Below are 23,138 nucleotides of genomic sequence, written 5' to 3'. Positions count from 1 at the left end.
AGAAAGGAAGGCAGAACAGAGGCCACATTCCTCAGCATGAACAGCCGGCAAGAAAAGCCTTGGACTTTAGAGTCAGGAAACATGGACTTGAGTCTCATCTCCACTAGTTTTCCGGCACATACCTTTAAGAAATCATTTGATTTCATTACTCTCAGTTCCAACACTTTTTTTTTCTTATTTGTTTACTTAAACATCAACTGGACTTCTAGGCACTTTACCACGTACAAAATAGTGAGCTACATTAAAAATGCTTGGTCTTTATCATTCCAAATGAATCATCACAGAAACAGAAAACTGAATACTACACGTTCTCATTTATAGGTAGAAGCTAAATACTGACTACACATGGGCATAAACTGGGGACAACAGATATTGGGCACTCCTAAAAGAGAAAGGAAGTTCAAGGAGTAAAGGCTGAAAAACTATCCTTTGGGTTCCGTGTCTACCACCTGAGTGATGGGTTCAATAGAGGCCCAAACCTCACCATCACACAATATATCTATGTAACAAACATGCACATGTGCACCTTTAATCTAAAAAATAAAATAAAAATGCTTAGTCTCAGTCTTAAAATAATAAAAGTGGCTGGTGTGTGTGCCAGGCATTGCCTTGTTTAATCCGTACATGCTCCTAACCCGGGGAACAGTTATTTAGAGTTTATACAATATAATACTAAATTTTATAGAGGTTCAATAAGCTAGTAAGAGGATCAAGACCTGAACACAGGTCCATCTGATACTAAAGTTCCTGTTCATAATTCTGTAGGCATGTCAAAGAATTTCAACATTTAAAAAACTTCTGTGAGAATCAAATGAGTAAGGTACATGACAGAATGTTATAAACTACAATGTACTGTACAAATGTTCGTTGTCATTACTGATAACATGAAAATAACAGAGAATTTTTCCCACACCACTTTCAGTCTTAATTATCCCCACTCAAATAGTTTGGACCATACTACATAAATGGCAATTACAGATTTTAAAAAACTATATAAACAAAATACTATCAGGGATTCTCAATAGGCATTTCTAAGCCAGTTATATACATGGCTCCTTAGTGAATATTAAACAAATAGAAACCCAAGTAAGACATTTTTCTACACATAAAAATCTCTGAAAAGCACAAGTCTACTGTTTGCATTAGTCCTGGAACATCTTTAGTAATTCCTTAGGCACTTCAGAGTTATCTACCGATTAAGTGAGAATGATGACATTAATAGAGCACCTGCAGACCATATAAATGTAAAATGTCTTTCATTCAACCAGAATATCTAATTTAGTATCAATACCATTTAATATGGAATTTTCCTCTTATATGAAATTTTTATATCTGTATCCCAATAAGGGTTGTATAGCAAAAGCATATAACATTAAGAAAGCAAACTGGAAACAAATAAACAACAAAATGCTCCATCTCCCATCTTTGCCACTTTACACCATACCTGTAATTGCACTATGCATCTTTATAAAACTATATGATTTTAAGAACAAAGCAATAAAGTCAGAATTTAAAAAGGTTTACCCTTTTTGTGGTTGCAACCACAAATTTATAGTTCAATTTGAATAAAATTTTGTCAAATTTTGGTGTTCCATTTTTCAATTTCTCATGTTTGATTAGTAAAAGCACTTACCTAGAGTTCTTAATATGAGGAAAAACCATTTAATGAAAAATATTTTATTTAGATATTAAAAACACAACTAGCTAAAAGGAAGAAAATCGCCTAATGTTTTTGTACTTCTTATTTGACAGCTAAAGCCACAAAAAATAATTTGATTATTGGGATCTTGATTAAAAGAATGGCTATGGATTTAAGGATGAATAGTAGATGAGAAGTTCTATTATTGGTATGTCTTTTTCCAAAATTAAATGAAAATAACACTACTTTGTTAAAAGAAAAGAAATATTGACTCTTTGAATAAATTAAGACACATTTAATTGTTGCTAGAAGCATGCAAAAATAGTCTAAACTTTTAAAAAATTAGTTACCTTTACCTCTAAAACAGTACATTTAAAAAAAATTTATTGGAATATATTATTCAAATTAATATCATTGAAACTTCCATTTCTTCCAAATATTTCCTAATGAACAAAATTTTATAACACCAGGTTAATAACTATACATGTTATGTTTTTCAAGTAACTTCAAAATGAATTTTCCATTATGTAAAAAAGCATGTCATTAAAGATAAAATGTGTTCCAATTGATATTGTAACAAATTATAGGTAAGTATTAAAGTTTTAACTCTACTTAGCCAGCATACACATGTGAGATCGGTCTTTATATGTATAATGAGTGAACAATGGCATTTATTCTATAACAAATTGAAAATTTCTTTCCTCAACAAGATAGAATTCTTATAAATACTTTCTTTGAATCCAGTTCAGCTTTATGTCCCTTTATTTTTCAGAAGCAGTAATCAGAAAATTTGCATAGATTTTTCTCTATATCGATTATAGTACCAGATACCTGTAACTACATAACACCTACTATTCATAAGAAAGCACATATAAATTTTGAATTTTCACTGTAAGAAAGGAATTGGGGCAACTCCTTTGGATCCCCTCCCACTGTGGGAGCTTTTCTGTGCTCTCAATAAATCCTGCTTCCTCAAAAAAAAAAAAAAAAAAAAAAAAATTGGCAGTAGTGGATACTGACCGGGTAGGAGTGAGGGACATACAACATCAGTAAGGGTACCTGATCTCAAATCAGCAAGGTGGGAACCAAAGGGAGACCCAAACTTTACCTGTATGATGACTACTTATACCTAATCCTGAATTGTACCCCACATCTTTAAAATTAAAAAAAAAAAAGTGGTAACAATTTTTAGCTATCACATTGGCAAAGTATTAAAATATCTATTTCATCTAAAAATAAAAATAAAATAAAAGATGATGTAAATCCATGATTATTGACATGAAAAAATGACAAATACAAAATAAAAGCAGTATGGAGTATATAAAAAGTAATTGCATATGCATACGTTTTGCACAAAAAAAAGCTTAGAAGGATATATACTAACTTTTAGTGGTAATTTCTAGTGATATAATGATCCTTTTGTACACTCATTTCTTGGTCTCTTTTCCTTACAGTGAGAGTATATAATGTCATACAATGAAAGTAAATAAATGGAAAAAGTAGGGGAGAAGAAAAATAAATAAATAAAATTTGAATTTGCTTATAGAAAAATGCGACAAAATAATAATAAAATATGTTATCATGCCTTTTGTTTTACAATGCAAACTTCTGGAAAATAAAAGATTTTCTATTGTATGTCAGTATTCTTACTGTTTCTTCTCCCCTTCTCTCCCCCTGCATTCTTACTTTTAAACACAACAACACCAATATAGACATACTGGAAGTAAAGTAATGACAATCTTTTCAAATATCCATTGTAATTTAGTGACAAACACCTGCAGACTTGCTTTTTCTAACTTGCCCAGTCATCATTTATGGGTTTACTAAGGACAAATTGGATCATGATTTGAGCTGATGGCAATTAATGACATTTATAAGTGAGTATATAGGAACTGCTCAATTCATCTGGGGACAAGATAATCTTTGTCCATGAAGCTTTTCTTGTTTGATTAACACACACACACAAAAATGCAATAACATCTTATATGAATGACATCATTTCTTCTCTAATAGAGTGATGGCCAAGTTATAATGGTTAAGTACAAGCAGTTAGAACTTATTTATAATCACATACAGCCATGTATATGTAACTGTATTAAAGTAGCTACAGCAGTCAGATACCTTAAAGACCAGCAAACAAAACAGTGAAATAAATTTGCAGCAGCTTAGTAGTTTGTGTAAGTTGTTATTCATAGCAAAAAGTGTCTGTTATTTTTAGTTCCAGTGGATCTTCCTTTTTAAAATCTAAGTACACAGACACAGACACACAAACACAATTCTTGAATATTAGAAATTAGCTACTAAATATGCATATGTTTGTTTATTAAAGAAAACTGAAATGTTAAGCATGGCAAAAACCTATCAGGTAAAATCTATGAAAATTTACAGATTACCTAAAATGCAGGAGTTAATTATAGTCTGCTTTCCCTGGCATGTCAGCTTGATTAAATTTGGAGTTCGGAGATGAATTGGCCCAAATTCATTAGTGTTCCCCGGGTGCAGATATTGGTCAAGGTCAAGCGAAACACATTGACTATAGTGTTAGAGAGGAGGGGGGAAGGGATTCCAAAGAAGGTAGACTCTTAAAAGATCTGGGGTTGTAGCAAGAAACTTTGATACTTTTTAACTTAATAAATCTTGACAGCCTAATCATGGCTAAGCCTTTGCAGTGTTATTGGTACAGATGGTAAAGCTAGACATATTTAAAGAGATCTCAAAAGCCAGTAGTAAGAGAGCACTGAATCCAAATGCAGTGTTGGACTCTAGGAGAAAGTGAAAGAAAGGAGGATAAAAAGCTACACAGCATTTCCATCTCCTGACATCTCCAACAGCCTCAGATACAAAATATGATAAGGCTCCTGCTGAGCTAATAAGCCCAACAAATGTCTGTGTCCGTGAAGTAGATGAAGTGGGATCAAGCAGAGGGGGCTGCTGTATGAAAATAAGCCAGCGCCCAGGGTATAATGGCACTAGAGAAAGCTACAAGGTCAGGCTGATGACAGAGACACCAGTTAAGTAGAGACCCCATCCGTAAGAAAGGTTTGCCTGCTGGATCCAAGACATAACCATTAAAATAAAATGAACTATCCATTTAAAGAAAGGAAGAAAAGAAGAAAACAAAAAGTCTCTACAAGGATTTTATTTTTATTTGTTTCTCATATATGGCAGCTGCATCCTTTTGTTTATTTACAGGCACCCTACCCAGGGCAAAAACGAAAGTATCGGGCCATGGAAGGTGGGAGAATTGGAAATAAACATGCACTTCAAAATGCAGTTAAATTTGTTGGTTCTGCTCTATGATTTTAGTGGGTTCACAACCTATGCTAAGCATTATTTGTTTAATCAAATATTGCATTAGGATGAACAGAGTAATAAATGCTTTCTCTGATCCACAAGTTTTCCCAGGGAAAAAGACTGCTGGATGAAACATACATTATTCCTCAACTTCTCCTTTTCTCTGTTTCCTTTTAGCTAGAGAATATACTCATTCATTTTTATTATAAGGTAATATATTTTTCAGCAAAATAAAGAATTGATTGAAGTTGAAATTATATGATTCAGAACAGCAGTCCTGACAGAGGTGCCATAAAAACCAGCCTATGTGCTTGGCTTTTGACAGCATATACATCTAGGATGATGAACCTCCTGGTTTTTCCAGGACTACCCTATTTTTACTACTGAAAGTCCTGTGTCCTGCACACCCTCTCAGTGGTCACTATATTCCCATGACTGAAACAGCATTTTGGAGGTAAAGCCAGACCTAGTTGTGTGGTGTGTCTGGCTGAGTCGAGGAGGAAAACTGCGTAGAAAGAGGAAGTGACAGACAAGCCAGTAGACAGACAAGCCAAATGATTTAGGGCAAGAAACACTCATAAGAAGCTAAATCATGCAGGATGGTTGTCACTTTGCTCAAATTTGCTTTATTATTTCCATTGTCCCTTGAAGCTAATACATTTTATTTACACATACACACACAAGCACACACACACACAAACACACACGCACAAATGAAGTATAGAACAACTAAAATGATATCCATAAATTGTCATTCTTTATTGTTTTTCTTAATGGTCCAAATGATCCACATTGACCTTAAAACCAATCATGGAAAGGCCACTTAACAGCTAATTCATTCTGCAGTCCATTGCCAAGGCTAACAGAAATAACACAGATTAGAAGACAACGACAATATTTTTCTTCACATTTATGGAAGAAAAACCAGCACATTAAAAATTATACTTAAGAATCTCAAGAATCTCCTTTTTTAGTTTTAGAAAAGGTTCTGCATAATCTTGTTTTTTATTTGAGTAATAATTAGACTATGCTTGAAATGTCAAGTCTGTCAAATTACTACAGTAATTCTTACAGATTGTGTCAATTTCATAATCTCTGAGAAGTTTTGTTAAAAAGGTGAAAAACCTTTAAACACCATGTGAGATGGTTCATTAAACATATATGAAAGCTTTGAAATTCTAACTGCATTACCATGAAAAATCAAATTGGGTGCATCTCTAATATTTTAAAAATCTATCTTTAGTTTTAATTTCATACAAATGCAAATGAAGTACTATCTCTTGAAATCAAATTTTAGACATAGTCCTGACTTTAGAAATGTAAATTTTATGATGGAGATGAGTAAATGATGAAATGCCAGTAGTTGTTTTTAACAGTTGTAGATACTTTTCTCATCTATAATTAAAATCTTTTAAAACATCCACCCTGGGCACAGGAGAATCAAAACGGTTTAAATATTGCGTCTACTTTTTTCAGTTTAGTTTATTTTTTTAAAAAATTTAGGCATTAATAAGCTGATTTTCAATAATATACTAAATATGTTCAATAAGCAGTAATTTTCAAAATTGATGACAGCCATAAGTTTCCAATTCCCATTGTTTTCACTGGAGCTTATTTTGGGATTGCTGGAGAAAGGATTTCTGAATTAGTCAAACCCTGACTGGATGACCTGTCAGTTTTCCTGTGGCTACCTGGTTCTATGCTTATGAGATCATCCATCCCTACAAGTTATCCTTGAAAGTGAGATCTGCCCATAGGAGAGGGTGTCAAACCCTTAACCTTCCTCCTAACATTTTATACCTCCTAATTCATTCTGTGCAAAACAGTTTTTATTTTAGGAAAATGAAAGAAGTAGTAACTTTTACCTGGAATAAAGGACAGATCAGTACTGACATTGCCACAAGTAGTACTAAGAAAGATAAAGAAAGACTTTAATAATTCAAGTGTCTAATAAGTAGAATGCACCAGGCAGATAGTACTATTAGCTTAGTTCAAAGAGATGCTATGGGCAAAAGTGATAAGCAAAAGCAATAACATTAAGATTTTGTTCAGTACACAGATCAGGGACAATATATAGTATATAGAGTGTATTGAAAGTACACAGACTTTTATGATATAATATCGAGCCAGATATCTGTATTCAACTTAAAGCTAGTATTGTTTCCATGTTCTTTTTATTTATAGAAGTATTTTACTGATGACAATTGTAAGTATTATTAGTTAAAATATTATGGATAAATATGGAATTAAACATTAAATTTATTTCATTTTAAGATGCTATGGACAAGCTGCGTATAGTTCATTATTAGTTTTGTCAAGTTTATTAAGTTGAAATCCATAATCTTCGAAATTTAGATTTCTCTTCCAGTATATTTTTTCATTAGCAAACATACAGAAACTATATAATTAAATTTAGTTTGCAGAAAATTCAAGAAATCAAGAAGGAATATATAATGGAGGCATTCAGGAATTTGTATTCTGAAATCAAGAACAGGGTCATAACCTAGCTAGGAAACTTGTTTCAGCAAGTTTAAATTGACTAATCCTCAAATTTCCCGTTTAAAAAATGAGAATAATATTAGTATCTATTTTAGGAGGATTGTGGAAATACAGTACATATGTCAAATGCTAGGCAGCAAAATCCCAATAACCCCCTCATTTCTTTGAAAATTTAATAGACACAAAATATTCCAACTTGTCAGAATAAGAAAATATAAAGGATAACGACCAATTCCACAATGCTCTCAGAAGTTTAACATAAAACTCATTATATTTACAGGGTGGCCTCAGTACATTTAAGTTTTCTTTATTTTCCATCTTGTATATTTATCAATGTAATACATGAACATTATTAAAATCAAATCGCTATACAAAGTTTATAATAAAACACAGTAACTTCTTATTCCTGTGCTCTCTGCTCCTAGTGAAACCTCTTTTTTCTATTCGGTTTATCTAATTATTTTAGTAATAATACATAACTTTTAAAATAATGTACCAGTATTACTGCTTTGTGGTATATTAATTTTAGTCATTATCTTCTAAAACTGTCTTCCCAATAAATCTATATTTAGTTAAATAAATTGACAAGGTTTAGGTTATTATAATTATGTAATATTCGCTGCAAAGTCAAGCAGAATACTATCATTAAGTCTTTTCTTTTTTTTTTTTTTTCTTCCGGCCCTCCCCAAGTCTTTTCTTTAGTATAACTTTTTGCTATTCCTGGAATATTTCTGTGCTTTGATGTTGGCTAACTCTGGCACATATTGATCCATTTGAGTGCAGCAGAAAAATCTTGGGCATTGAAATTAGTAAACTAGCATTTGGTGTTGGCTGTGCTATTGCTTGTGACCCTTTGGTAGGTCCCTTAGATTGCTGCGCCTCAGCAATCATTTCTGAGTAACAAATGTGCAAATAGGTAACTTCCTTGAAGATGATTTATGAGAAATAAAAGTAAATAATGTCTACACCTTCACCTGGAGCCCCCTCCACTGCATGTAGTACCCTCCACTTTGTTCCTCAGATCAAAACCACGAGGTGGGTGAGATTAAAATTATTGTCACATGTTAGGAAAGAACTGAAGCTCAAGAACACGAGGTCTTATCCAAAGATGTCTAGCAGAAAACAGCTCAAACCCTAGCTTTCTAACTCTAAGTCAAGGACTCTTGACTCCATGACATGCTGAGGATCTGTCTAACCATATCATCAATATGTTACTGGTACCTGATTTAACTCCCTGAAACTAAATTACACACAAAAAAATTCTCTTTGTTAATTTGAATTACTGGTTGAGTAATCCTAAATTTTTAAAATCTGTTTCCTCAAGACCATCAGAGATAGTTGATGTTAAACTGTGAAAGATTGGTATAGAAAGTTATATAAGGTTTCCATAGTGACATAAGCTGGCTATTACATTTCCACCATCTTCTATATATTTAAAAACTCCCTTGTGGCCTTGCTGATACCCTAGTTGTATACTTGTCTTATAAATTGTCATAAAACCAATACAGTCTCAAGCTAGATAGCTTAAGCTCAAAAAAACTATTATAAGTACTAGGAATAATAAATGAACAAACTATTTAAAAGTTGGATAACGGGATTACTATTTTGGCTACAGTCCCTTTAGTTTTTAACCTAATCCTTGCTAGTGACTTTCCATATAGTGAGAATATCAAGAAATTGGAGAGTTTTTACTAGCTATTAGAACTCTTTATGCCATTTTTTGGGGAGAATTTACTAATTTATATGAGCCTTTTAATATAACTTTTTTTTACTTTTTTTCTCCAAAAAATATTCCATGGCCTCATTAAACAAGAAGAAATTTTCATGTTACCTATGTGTAAAAGTGAAGTTAAGTGAAGCTCAAGAACTAATAAACAGCATAGCTGGGGTTCAAATGTGATATTTTTAATTGTAGATCTGATCATTTTTATACTTTACCACACTCATTTTGTCACATTCAAAATAATAAAATAATTAAAATAGTATCACACACCCAAATACATTGACCAGAAAGACTTTATTACCACATTAAAAATTACAGTCTTGAGTGCTAAATTATTCTGGATTTTGATGACCTTAAAAACTATAGATGTTTGAAAGGACATTAAGTTCTGATTCTTGTAGCTCCTTGCTAATATGCCTTCCAGACTGAACACTTCCCATGATGAGACTTCAATGTTTTCCAAAGAAAAATATTTTATCTTTGGACAACTTTGACTGTAAAAGAATTCTTTTTCTCCATTGTGCTGAAATATGTCTTCCTGTAACAGCCAATCTTTGATCAGTTCTTTCTCAGAAACAACACAAAATTAATCCAGTTTTTCTCCACATGATAGCACTTTAAATATTTGAAAATGACCCCTCATATATTCTCTATAGTTTTCCTTTTTCCAGTCTAAATGTCCCCCAATCTCATCAATTGTTTCTTTTATTACATATCTTAAATTTTTCTTATTATTCTTTTCTTTTTCCCTGGATTCCTTTTCTGTATCACATGATCCCCTTTGAAGTGTGGCACACAGTGTTGAACCCACAGTATTCAGATAGTATAACTATCATATTTCTTCTTCTAATCACTGTACCTTCATTAGTGGAGTCTATGATCATATAAGCATTTAGAAAGCATTGACCTAATATCCTAATATGCATGTGATGGACCATCTCTACACCCTGGTGGCTTAGTTCTCGGCCTCAACTCCAGGGATAATTTCCTCCTCAGTCACCTACTGCCATGGTCACATCATAGACTGTCATCACTGGAAATTGTAGGGCTGTTGAAACCTTAGTATAAAACATCTCACTTCAATCACTACATACAATCTTCAAGTTAACTTGCTCTAATGACCTTTGTACTACTTTTATGTAACAAAATTCCAACTCTTTTTTTCCTCTTTTTTAATTATCCTTAAGTTTATACTTGTTTATTCCCCTTGTTGCTCAATAGAGAATTGATATTCTGTCATTGAATCATTCCCTAAAATATCGTCAACTCCCTCTTCTCTTCTTTCATAATGTTCCCTGGCAAGTCCCAGCACTAGATGAACCCTTCCATTTTCTTGAGTACTGGCAACAGAGTAACTGGAGATCCGTGGAGTAAACCACTCAAGAGGATTAGTCTACTGTAAATTCATTATCACAAACCTCAGTTGGATGCTCAGTTCTTCCATCATAATAATCCTGTGTTTTTCCAGGAGTCTAGTTTTTATATTTCCCATAAAATGACTATTTCATATCTTCTTTTTACAGATCTTACACAGATTCTTCTATCCTTTCAGCTGTTGATATCCTCTCTTACATCTTTGAAAAAACAGGAGAAAGTCCCTCACATTCCTGCATCCAAAGCTGTAAACCAATATTTATATGAATGCCATGTGTTATTCTGATTTTTCTTCTAGCGTTATTAAGAATGTTGATCATGTAGTTATCACAACTTTCTCCCTATTGGATTCACATAAGCATGCTTTCATACATTAGCATTCTACATTAAAAATCAACACCTCCCTTGACACTACATCTTTTTTCAACCACTACTCCAGTATGTTGTTGCTCATTTTACAGAAACTTTTTTTTTTTTGAGTTGGAGTCATACTCTGTCGCCCAGACTGGCGTGCAGTGGCCGCTCCCAGCCACCGCAGCCTTGACCTGCTGGGCTCCGGCGATCCGTCCGTCTCAGCCTTCCGAGTAGCCGGAATTACAGGTATGCGCTACCACGCCCGGCTGACTTTTTGATTTATTGTAGAGATGAGGTCTCGCCAAGTTGCCCAGGCGGGTCTTCAACCCGCGGGCTCAGGCAATCCGCTCACCTCAGCCTCCCAAAAGTGCGGGATTACAGGCTGAGCCACGGAGCCCGGCTTACAGAAACTTCTAAAGTTATTTGATTAGATACAATGCCTCCATTTCTTGCCTCCTGTTTTTCTCACCTTATTTCATCTGATTAAACTGGTTTTTTTCCTCATTTTAAAGATAATTTCCTCTCTTGGATTCCATGCCCCACAAAACTACTGGGTTTTCTTCTTTCTTATTGGTCACTTTTCGGTCTCCTTCTTCAACTCTTTCTTGTCCCTCCCTTAAATGCCAAATTCCTACTTGTTCATTCTCTTTTATCCTTTACCTAATCTCTGTCCCAAGATGGTCTCATATATTCACAAGGCTTGAAATGCCATATCATAGTTAGAGACTGCCATATCAATGTGTCTAACTCAGACTTTTCCTCATATATTTGACTATTTCACACCTCCACCGAAATATTTCACATTCATCTTTTGAATATAACATGACCAATATGGAAATCTTGAGTCTTTCCTAATCATTTTTCAGTCTAACTTAGCTCCATAAAATGGCATAACCAATTCATATATGTGTAAACCAAAAAGCTGGGAAATAGTCTTCATTCCTTCAGCTCCCTAATTCTTACTTTCCACCTCTAATCCATCAACAGATCTTATACATATATTTTGAATTGTTTTCTTTTCTTTAAATCAATTGCTACCTTAATTCAAGCCACAACCATGTTTTACCTGGTTACAATAATAGCATGTTTCAGTATCTTTCTACCTTACATTGTCATCATACCATTTTCTCTTCCCAGAACTCCACAATCCACCAAAACTTGCATATTAGTAATTTCTAGATCATGTCAGGCTCTTGCTTGCCTCAAAAACTTTACATTTGTTATACACTCTACATAAAAACTTCTTCTAGTGCCACTTCACGTGGCTGACCTCTTCTCTTTCTTCACATATCAGCTTAAATATTATATAATACATTCAAAGAGGATCTTTCTGGTTAATTTATATAAAATGCCCATTTCCTATTGAGCTTTCTCTTGATATTCCTTCCTTTTCCTCTATCTCTAGAATTTTTGGAATTATTATTTTGTTTATGTAATCATTTACTGATTTTTTTTCAACTTACCAACTAGAATTTAAGCCATGTGAAGGTAAGGAATATGTTTATCTTCTTTATTTTTTCATTCATAGCTCTACCACAGTACCTGGCATGTAGTAGATGCTCAACAAGCATTTGTTTAATAAATTTTATTTTCACAAAATATCTTTGATCACTGTTAAATTACCTTATTCCCCATTAAATATACTAGTATAACTGATTTCTTTAATCTTTATAAGATAAGTTGTATCTAAAATATTTAAATTTTATTTTATTTATTTGTTTTGTCAAAATCCTGACAGTACCATAAAAGACATTAGCTGTTTGCTTTTCCAAAAGTAAGATCAGTAAGTCAAACATCCTTCTGAAATCATTGATATAATTTTTTAGTTGGAAAGGCTCAAGGAGGAAGCCTTGTAGACGAAGCCTACCAACTTAAACACTCATCCCAAAGATGCCACCATAGGTTTTATGCCCTCTAGCTGTTATACTGGAATTTCCTGAGATGTTCTATCAAATATTCTATGCAGCCCTGGTACTTAATCCTTTGGTTTCCCAGTGAGCTTGACTGTTCCTAATAAACATATGCTAGATGCTACTAGTCATAACTTTCTTTTCATCTTTAAGTGAATCAATTTATTTTTAGTAGTCTTTTCAGAATACTGCCAGAAACTAACATCAAGATAATCATTAACTAGAAGCTACCTTTCCGTTTCTTAAAAAATCTTGGGAAATAGTCCTAATTATTTTTTTAATAAAAATAGTAGAGGTACAATTACACATTGTAAGTAAGTGACAAATTTGGCCTTAACAATAATTTTTTGATATCACACCAAAAGCTTAGGTAACAAGAGCAGAAATAAGCAAGTGATACTACATCACTTAGAAAACTTCCACATGGCAAAGGAAATAATCAACAAAATAAAAAGATCTCCTACAGACAGAAAGAAAGTAACTGTACACCACATATCTGATAAAGGTTTCACATCCAAAATATATAAGGAACTTGCACAATTCAATAAGAAACAAATAATAAATAAGCTGACTTAAAAATGAGCAAAGGACCTAAAGAAACTTTTTTTTTTCAAAGAAGATATAAAAGTGGGCAGGAGGTATATGAAAAGGTATTCAACATCACTAATTATCAGAGAAATGCAAATCAAAACCACAGTAAGATATCACCTAACACCTATTGGTTCTTATAGAGGAGACAAGCTATAGCAAGTATTGGCAAAGATGTAGAGAAAGAGAACTCTTGTACACCATTGGTGAGAATGTAAATTGGTGTAGCCATTATGGAAAACAGTATGAAAGCTCTTCAAAAAATTAAAAATAGATGGCCATATGACTCAGTAATCCTTGTTCTGGGTGTATACCCCTCAAAAATGAACTAGCACTATGTAGAGATATTTTTACTTCCATGTTTATTGAAGCATTATCATAATAGTTCAGATGTGGAATAAACATAAATGTCTGCCAACAGATGAGTGGATAAAAAAAATACACACTCATACACACACAATGGAATATTACTTAGCTTTTAAAAAGGAAATTCTCTCATTTGCAACAACATGAGTAAAACTGGAGGGCATTATGCTAAGTGAAATAAGCCAGACACTGAAAGAAAATTACTGTATAATCTCACTCATATGTGAATTTATTTTTATTTTTATTTTTTTTTTTGAGTTGGAGTCTCACTCTATCGCCCAGACTGGAGTGCAGTGGTTGCTCCCAGCCACCGCAGCCTCGACCTGCTCGGCTCCGGCGATCCTTCCGCCTCAGCCTTCCAAGTGACCGGAATTACAGGTATGCACTACCACGCCCAGCTGATTTTTTGATTTATTGTAGAGATGAGGTCTCGCTGCCCAGGCGGGTCTCGAACCCGCGGGCTCAGGCAATTCACTCACCTCAGCCTCCCAAAGGCGCGGGATTACAGGCTGAGCCACCGAGCCCAGCTCATATGTGAATTTTTTAAGTTTAATACATAGAAACCAAGAGTAGAATGGTGATTACCATTAAGAGGGGGAGAAAAATAGGGAGAAGTAGGTCAAAGGGTAGAAAGTTGTAGTGACATAGAATGAGTAAGTCTAGAAATCTAATGTACAGTGTGAGGGTTATAGTTAATAATATAATATTAGGCCAGGCACGGTGGCTCATTCCTATAATTTCAGCTTTTTGGGAGGCCGAGGTGAGAGAATTGCCTGAGCCCCTGGGTTCGAGACCAGCCTGGGCAATTTGTCAAGACCTCATCTCTACAATAAATCAAAAAAATGAGCCGAATATGGTGGCATATGCCTGTAATTCCAGCTACTTGGAAGGCTGAGGCTGAAGGATCACCTGAGCCCAGCAGGCGAGGCTGCAGTGGCTATGAGCGTGCCACTGCACTGCAGCCTGGGCGGCAGAGTGAGACTTCAGCTCAAAAATATATATACATTGTATTGTATACTGAAAATTTATAAAGACATTAGAGTTTAGGAGCTCTTACCACATACACAAAAGATAACTAAACTATGAGAAGTGATGTATATGCTAATATGTTTGACTGTAGTAATCACTTCACTTTATATGTGTATATTAAAGCATCATGTTGTGCATCTTAAATATGTACAATAAAAACGACCAGTTTATAGAAAATAAAAAGACCTGAGATCATCTATGTTACCTATAATACACAGCCTCAAAAATTTCAGGTAGATTAATAAATGTTCAAATATACTTTTAGAAAATTCCACAATCCTCCTTTAGGAATTCATTTCAAATTTTAGTGAACTTCACAATCAAAAGTTCTACTTTATATCAAGCTTAACTTCCTCATGCTGACACAAACTGTAAGTCTAATTGCATTTTTTTCTCTCTCCAACATAAGATGGTAAGGATGTTGTAAGGTGCATTTAGAGAAACCAAACTCTAGCTTAAATCTAAAGCACCAGAATAATTCTAAATGAATAAATATTGATATGCTTAGTGTCTTAGCCAGCTTGAGTTGCTATAACAAAGTACCATAAATTGGAAAGCTTAAACAGCAAACGTTTATTTATCACAATTCTAGAGGTTAAAGTCCAAGATTGAGTGACAGCATGGTTGGGTTTTTGGTGAGCACCTGCCTCATGGCTTACAAACAGCCACCTTCTTTCTGTATCCTCATATGGAGGAAAGAGAGCTAGCTACCCCTCCGGCCTCTTCTTTTATTTTTTATGTTTTGTTTGTTTTATTTTTTATCATAAAGATGTGGGGTACAATTCAGGGTTAAGTATACAAACGTTGATTATACAGGTACCCTTGTTGATGAGGTATACCCCTCCTTCCCCTAGCACTTTCCCTCAACTGCTAATCCCACTCACCCCTCCCCTGACAGTTTCCCACTAGGGATTCCCAGTTTGCCAATCCCTTTCTTATAGTATCATAATAATTGTTCAAGGTCTGCTTATGAATGAAAACATATAGTACTCTGTTCTTTGTTTGTGTGATAGGTCACTGAACGGGCAACCAATTCTTATTCAGAGACCTAAATGCCCGTACCTTAAGAAATAATATAGACAAGTGGGACCTCATCAAACTAATGAACTTCTGTAAAGCAAAAGAAACCTTCAAGAGAGCAGGGAGACAGCCCACAGAATGGGAAAAAAATATTTGCCAACTGTATATCTGACAAAGGCCTAACATCTAGGATCTACAATTTCTCTTCTTTTAAAGGCAATAATCACATCCATGAAAGCACCACTCTCATGACTTAATTAACTTCCAAAGGCCTCATTTCCAAATACTATCACACTGAGATTAGAGTTTTATTCTATTATCACTATTATGGTTATTATTATTACTATTTACCATCTTATATGTTTAGACTAAACAATCTCAGTTTATTCACTTTTCCTTGTTACTACTGTTTTATTTCAACTTTGAATTATAACTTCATTATTGTCACTCCATCAGGAACCTCTGTTCATAGGGAAGTTGAACTGGGAATATATCACTGTTGGAACTTTTAAAAATTAAAAAATCAAATTCTAAAAACCTATTATAAAATTCACAAATATGAGCACTATAAGTGCTGGAACCACAACAGTGAAGTAGCAACTTTCTACCTTTTCCAACCAAATGGCAATTATGACTCTATAAACCAAAAGCACTGACCCTATACAGTTTTCTCTAACCCATAACTACTATGAACAGCTCCAACGGAGTTGTGGAAACAAATGAGCTTTGCACGCTCCCTCATTCATTACATTTATAGTCTAATACTTCTTTCAGAGCACCTAGATATCACTGTGATAGGCATTATGGAATTACTTAGCCATATTTGTCAGGTGTCATCATGGTAACAGTCAAGACATTACCAATAACTTTAGAGCCAGTGGCAGAAGAAGAAAAAGCACTGTGGCTTTTAATAATAATGTTTTTAAAAGTTTGCATTACATGTATGAAAAATGGAGTTATGTCTACAAAAGCACTACAGAACTTAAGAGTTTATTCGACAAGGTATCATGTAAGAATATATAGGTACTAAGGTTTATATAAGGAATTGATCACTTACATTTGACATATTCTTATATAATGCATTGTGGGTCATGGAACAATATTTGATTGAGATAATATAACAGGAAATAAGACAATTTTATTTTTAATAATAATTTATTGAAACCAGGAGCTTTAGTTATTTTTATGTAAGATCTTTGGCTCCTGATACGTTACTGAAGTAAGAAGTCTTTCAAAATTTAGATCCTGGATTGTTTTGTTTTTATTTGACATCATTAGGGAAAAAATGGTAGACATTGTGCAGTTTCCCCCAGAGAGCTGTGCTAATACTTAACCATGGAAATAAGATGTTGACTAATCTTCAAGAGATTTGGGGATTTGACTGATAAGTGCACATATACATATGTGTATGTATGAGTGTGTGTGTGTGTGTGTGTGTATGTATATAGAATAAATCTGTTCTGTGAAACAAATAGGTGAATGCATTTTGGAAATAAAATTTAAATTGCTGATTTGTTTCAGACCTTATAATAGCAAAACGTATATGCAGATTTTATTTAAACTTAATTTTGTAACTTTTTTGTAGTAACCACTCTTGATGAAGGGTTTGGAAAAAAAAATAGATCATTTTAATCAGAATGCTTCAGCCTGAAATCGCTTTCAGAAAATATCTTCTAAAGTATACACTGTAAGATTCTTTGACAGCAACTGACCGTTTTTTTGAGATAAGTAGTTTATTGCTTTAATAGCATTTGTCAATTTAAAAAAGCCAGAAAGTAAGGCATACTTGTGCTACTCATTCAGCAATAAAATAAATGTTCATAGACTACTATAGAATCACTGAGAATATGTCTCAGTTATTGGAGTTAAAATGATGTCAATGCAATAATAATAGCCATTACTTATTGAGCAATTAGTATGTGTTAGCCATTTTACTAAGCATATCATGTCTTAATTCTATTTAATCCCTGCAAGTTACATTCTACTCCCACATTTTACAGATGAAGAAATAGATTCTCCAAGGGTGTTGGTAATTTTGCTAAGTTGGCATGATAGTAAATTTCAGAGGCAGGCTGCTGATCAAGTCTATTGAACAGTAAAACCTGTGTGCTTAACTGTTGCACTTTGTAGTCTTCTTTTAAATGACAGCCAAAAATTCACTATCCACTTTGCCCACTTTAACTTTGAAAGGTAAAGTGTTGTATATCTTTATATCTCTAGGGTCAAGCAGAGAGATTGGCCTATAAGAAGTTCTTGTGAATGAATGATAAAGTGTTTGTGAGTGAATGAAGTGAGTACACCAACTTCATAAACAACTAAAAATGTAATTTTATTATTTTTCTTGGCTCGAGAGGATGTGGTTATGTATCAGTGTAGATAAAAGGTGAACCTCTCTGTTCATTTTTCTATATTTTCCCCACATTTCAGAAAGTGTGTGCTTATAGTCTGTACATGTCAGCATCTATTATTATGATTATTGAGATCTGAGCAGCACCAATCTGGATGCATTTCAGCTCGTTCATTTCTTATTTGTAATTAAATTGTACAATGTCTGCAATCAGTTATTTTATTGTTGAGAAAGTCTAATGCCAATTTAATACACGACAATGGGAATGATATCTGAAATTTTCAAATGGGCACAGCACAATTTATAGTTAAAATCCAAATTTTTATGAATCTTAATCAAGGTATAAAGCTGCAGTTAAAAGTTAAAAACCTATAGAAGTAAAGTTTTAGTTGAAGAAATTATCTACTTTAAACTCAGTTAAAAAAAATCCTCCTTCATTTTTACCAGAAAGAATTTAAGAACTTTTCCCATAGGCTTAGTTGACATTGGTTATTGTTTACATAACCAATACATATTATTACATAACCAATACATAAGTACAGTAACATAATATAAGCCAATAATTCAAATCTGAAGGAAAAATTTTAAAAATATTATCATATATCAATAATTAACTTGAATATGAATAGACTTCATGTGCCACTAAAAAGGCATAGAGTAGCAAACACGATCCAACACCTGCTGTCTCCAGGAAATCCATCTCACCCATAAGCACAGGTGAAATGTCAAACACCCATAGGTACAGGTGAAATGTCAGAAAATAACCTTCAAAGCAAACGAAAAACAAAAAGAGCAGGGGTAGCTATTCTAATCTAGACTTCAAACCAGTAAAAGTCAAAAAGAACATGGAAAGACACTGCATAATTATAAAAGGCTCAATCCATCAGTAAGAAATATCCATCTTAAATATATATATGCATCAAATACAGGAGCACCTGGTTTTATAAAACATTTGCTATGTAAACTAAGAGTAGACATAAACACTCACACAATCATAGTCAGAGACTTCAATACCTTGCTAACAGACTGAGACAGATCATCAAGGCAAAAATACATTCTACTCACCAACAAATGAAATATTCTCCAAGATTGATCATATTCTTGGGTGTAAATAAAGTGTGGTCCAATTTCAAAAGATTGAAATAATACCAAGCATTTTCTCAGACTACTGTAGAATAAAAATTAATATTGCTACAAGCAAAATTCCCCCAAAACACACAAAGATATGGACACTAAACAACATGCTGCTGAATGACTTTTGGGTCAACACAGGAATCAAGAAAGAAATGAAAAGATTCCTGGAAACAAATAAAAACAAAGACACACCTTGTCAAAATCTCTGAGATATCATGAAAGCAGTGATGGAAGGGAAACTTATAACATTGCATGATCGTATCAAGAAAATAGAGAAATCAGAAGTAAATAGTCAAACATCACACCAAGGGAAATGGAAAGGCAAGGACAATTAAATCTTAATTTCCATGACAAAACCCAGATTACTAAGATAAAGTCACATTTACTGGATATAGAAGACAAAAATATAACAGAAAGGCTCAACAACAACAAAAAAAGATGATTCTTTGAAAGATAAATAAGATTAACACATCTCAAAAATTACCCACCATGAACAAGTAAACTTTATCCCTGGAATACAGGGCTGGTTCAACATTCATAAGACCATAAATGTAATTAAATGCATCAACAAACGTAAAAATAAAAACCACATGATTATATCATTAGACGTGGAAAAAGCTTTTGATAAAATCCAGCACTCCTTCTTGATAAAAATCCTCGAATATCTGGGCATAGATAGAACATACCTCAAAATAGTAAGAGCCATCCATGAGAAACCCACAGCCAGCACACTGCTAAATAGATAGAAATTGGAAGCATTTCCTCTGAAAACCGGAAGAAGACAAGGATGCCCATTCTCACCCCTCCTTTTCAACATAGTTTTGGAAGTCCTAGATAGAGCAATCAGATATGAGAAGGAGATCAGGGGTATCCAAATAGGAAAAGCGGAAGTCAAGTTATACCTCTTTGCAGACGACATGGTTCTATACCTCGAAAACCCAAGAGAATCTGTCAAAAACCTCCTTGCACTACTAAAGGACCTGGGCAAAGTCTAAGGGTATAAAATCAATCTGTAAAAGATAGTCGCATTTCTGTACACAAAAAATAAACAAACAGAAACCCAAATAAAAAGCAAAATCCCATTCACAATAACCACCAAAAAAAAAAAAGTCAAATACCTTGGCATCTTCCTTACCAGAGAAGTGAAAAACCTTTACAGTGAAAACTACAAAACACTGCTCAAAGAAATAAAAAATGACACAAACAATTGGAAAAATATTCCATGTTCATGAATTGGAAGAATCAACATTGTTAAGATGTCCATCCTACCCAAGTCAATCTACAGATTTAATGCAATACCCATTAAATTGCCAGCAGCATTCTTCTCAGACCTGGAAATGACAATGCAGAAATTCATATGGAAATATAAAAAACAATGAATTGTCAAAGCAATCATCAGCAAAAAAAAAAGAAAGAAAAGGAAAAGGAAAAAGAAAAAAAGCAGGAGGTATCACACTCTCAGACTTTAAACTTTATTATAAAACTACAATAATCAAAACAGCCTGGTATTGGTACAAGGTATATAGACCAATGGAACAGTATAGAGATTTCAAAAGCAAATTCTCAGTTTCTCAACCAACTCATCTTCGACAAAGCCTCCACCACTTACCACTGGGGAGACAAGAACCTATTCAGTAAATGGTGCTGGGAAAACTGGCTGACCACATGCAGAAGATTCAAACAAGATCAAGATCCTTACCTATCATCATACACAAAAATCAACTCTAAATGTGTCAAATACCTAAATGTAAAATCTCAAACTATAAGAACCTTAGAAAATGCAGGACACCCTTATGGAAATTGGAACTGGCAAAAAAATCCTGATCAAAACCCCAAGTGCCAATGCCATAAGAGATAAGATGGACAAGTGGGACCACATCAAACTGACAAGTTTCTACAAAGCCAAATAAACCATCAGGAGAGTGGGGAGACAGTCCACAGACTGGGAAAAATTATTTGCCAACTGAATATCTCACAAAGGCCTTAATCTAGGATCTACAAGGAACTCAAACATGCCAAAAAAGAAAACAAACAGCCCTTCACAAAGTGGGCAAAAGATATGAATAGACACTTCCCAAAAGAAGACATACAAGCAGCCTACAGACACATGAAAAATGCTCAGCTTCACTAGTTGTCAAAGAAATGCAAACTAAAACCACACTGAGATACCACCTAACTCCAGTCAGGATAACTATCATCAATAACTCAAAAAACAGCAGATGCTGGAGAGGATGTGGCAAAAGGGAACACTTCTACACTTTGGGAGTGTAAACTAGTATAGCCTCTATGGAAGACTGTGTGGCAAATCCCTAATTGACCTTCCATATGACCTCACTATCCCCCTACTGGGAATATGACCAGAAAAACTCAAACTACTGTATAAAATAGACACCTGCATATGTATGTTTATTGTAGCATTGTTCACAGTAGCAAGAATATGGAACAAAGAGTGTTGTCCATCAAAAGAGGACTGGATAAAAAAAGCGGTACATATGCATGATGGAATATTACACAACTGTAAAGAAGATTACAGTCATGAATTTACCAGCAACCTGGATGGACTTAGAGTCTGTAATATTGAGTGAGCTTTCACGGAAACAAAGAACTGAGTATCACATGTTCTCACTCATAAGCGAACCTTGAACAATTATCGTAACGCTATAAGAAAAGGATTGACAGTAGCAGGAAACTGCCAGGAGGGGGTGGGGAAGTAGGAATGACAGTAGTGGGAATTGCCTGGGGAGGAGGGGTCCATATGTCATCAACAAGAGTAACTACATAATGAACATTTATATACATTATAACCCTGAATTGTACCCCACATCTTTAAAATAAAAAAATTTAAAAAATTTTTTTTAAAAGGAAGATTAACAGACTCCTGGCCAGTTTGACTGAAAAGAGAGAGGAAGAAAGTCCAAATAACATCCAATGCAATACTATGAGAAAATGACGGATGGTACTGGGAAACTATGGGGGGGAGGGGGATGGGATTAACAGTAGCAACTATCTGTCTGGGGATGGGAAAACACTTCTTATCTACAGGGTGCCTGAATGAAACGTCATTGTACACCTAACCCTTAACTGTACCCCACAAAACCATAATAAAAAATACTGATTAATGAAAAAAAAAAAATGATTAGAAATGAAAAGGCGGTGTCACAACTGACCCTGAAGAAATTCAAAAGATTATTAGAGATTACCACAAACATCTGCATGCAAATAAACTAGAAAATCTAGAGGAAATGAAGGATCCCCTGACATTACACAACCTCCTAAGGTTGAAACAAGGAAAACTTGAAACCCTAAAAGGACCAATAACAATCCATTAAATTGACTCGGTCATAAGAAAACTTCCCACTATAAAAAGTCCTGGAGCAGATGGCTTCTCAGCTGAATTCTACAAGACATACAAGGAAGAGTTGATACCAATTTTATTGAAAATAATCTAGGCAATTGAGAAGAAAAGAATTCTCCCTAGTTCATTTAATGAAGCTAATATCCTAATACCCCAAACTGGCAAGACCAAATAAGGAAAGAAAATTATAGGCCAATCTTCCTGATGAACATAGATTAAAAAATTCTCAACAAGATTCCAACCACACATTTCAAGGATCATCCACCACGACTAGGTGGGCTTTATTCTTGGGATGCAGGACTGTTTCAACAATCACAAGACCATATACATAATTCATCACATTAACGGGTGTAAAACCAAGAGCCACATGATTATCTCAATAGATGCAGAAAAAGCATTTGATAAAATCCAGCACCCATTCTTGATAAAAGCCCTCAAATACCTAGGCATGAAAAGAACATTCCTCAAAACAATGAGTCATCTATGTCTATGACAATCCTATAGTA

This window comes from Carlito syrichta, unplaced genomic scaffold (genome assembly GCF_000164805.1).
Source record: "Carlito syrichta isolate Samal-C Ts95f unplaced genomic scaffold, Tarsius_syrichta-2.0.1 Scaffold310050, whole genome shotgun sequence".
Lineage (NCBI taxonomy): Eukaryota > Metazoa > Chordata > Mammalia > Primates > Tarsiidae > Carlito > Carlito syrichta.
Note: the sequence above shows the minus strand (reverse complement) of the source record.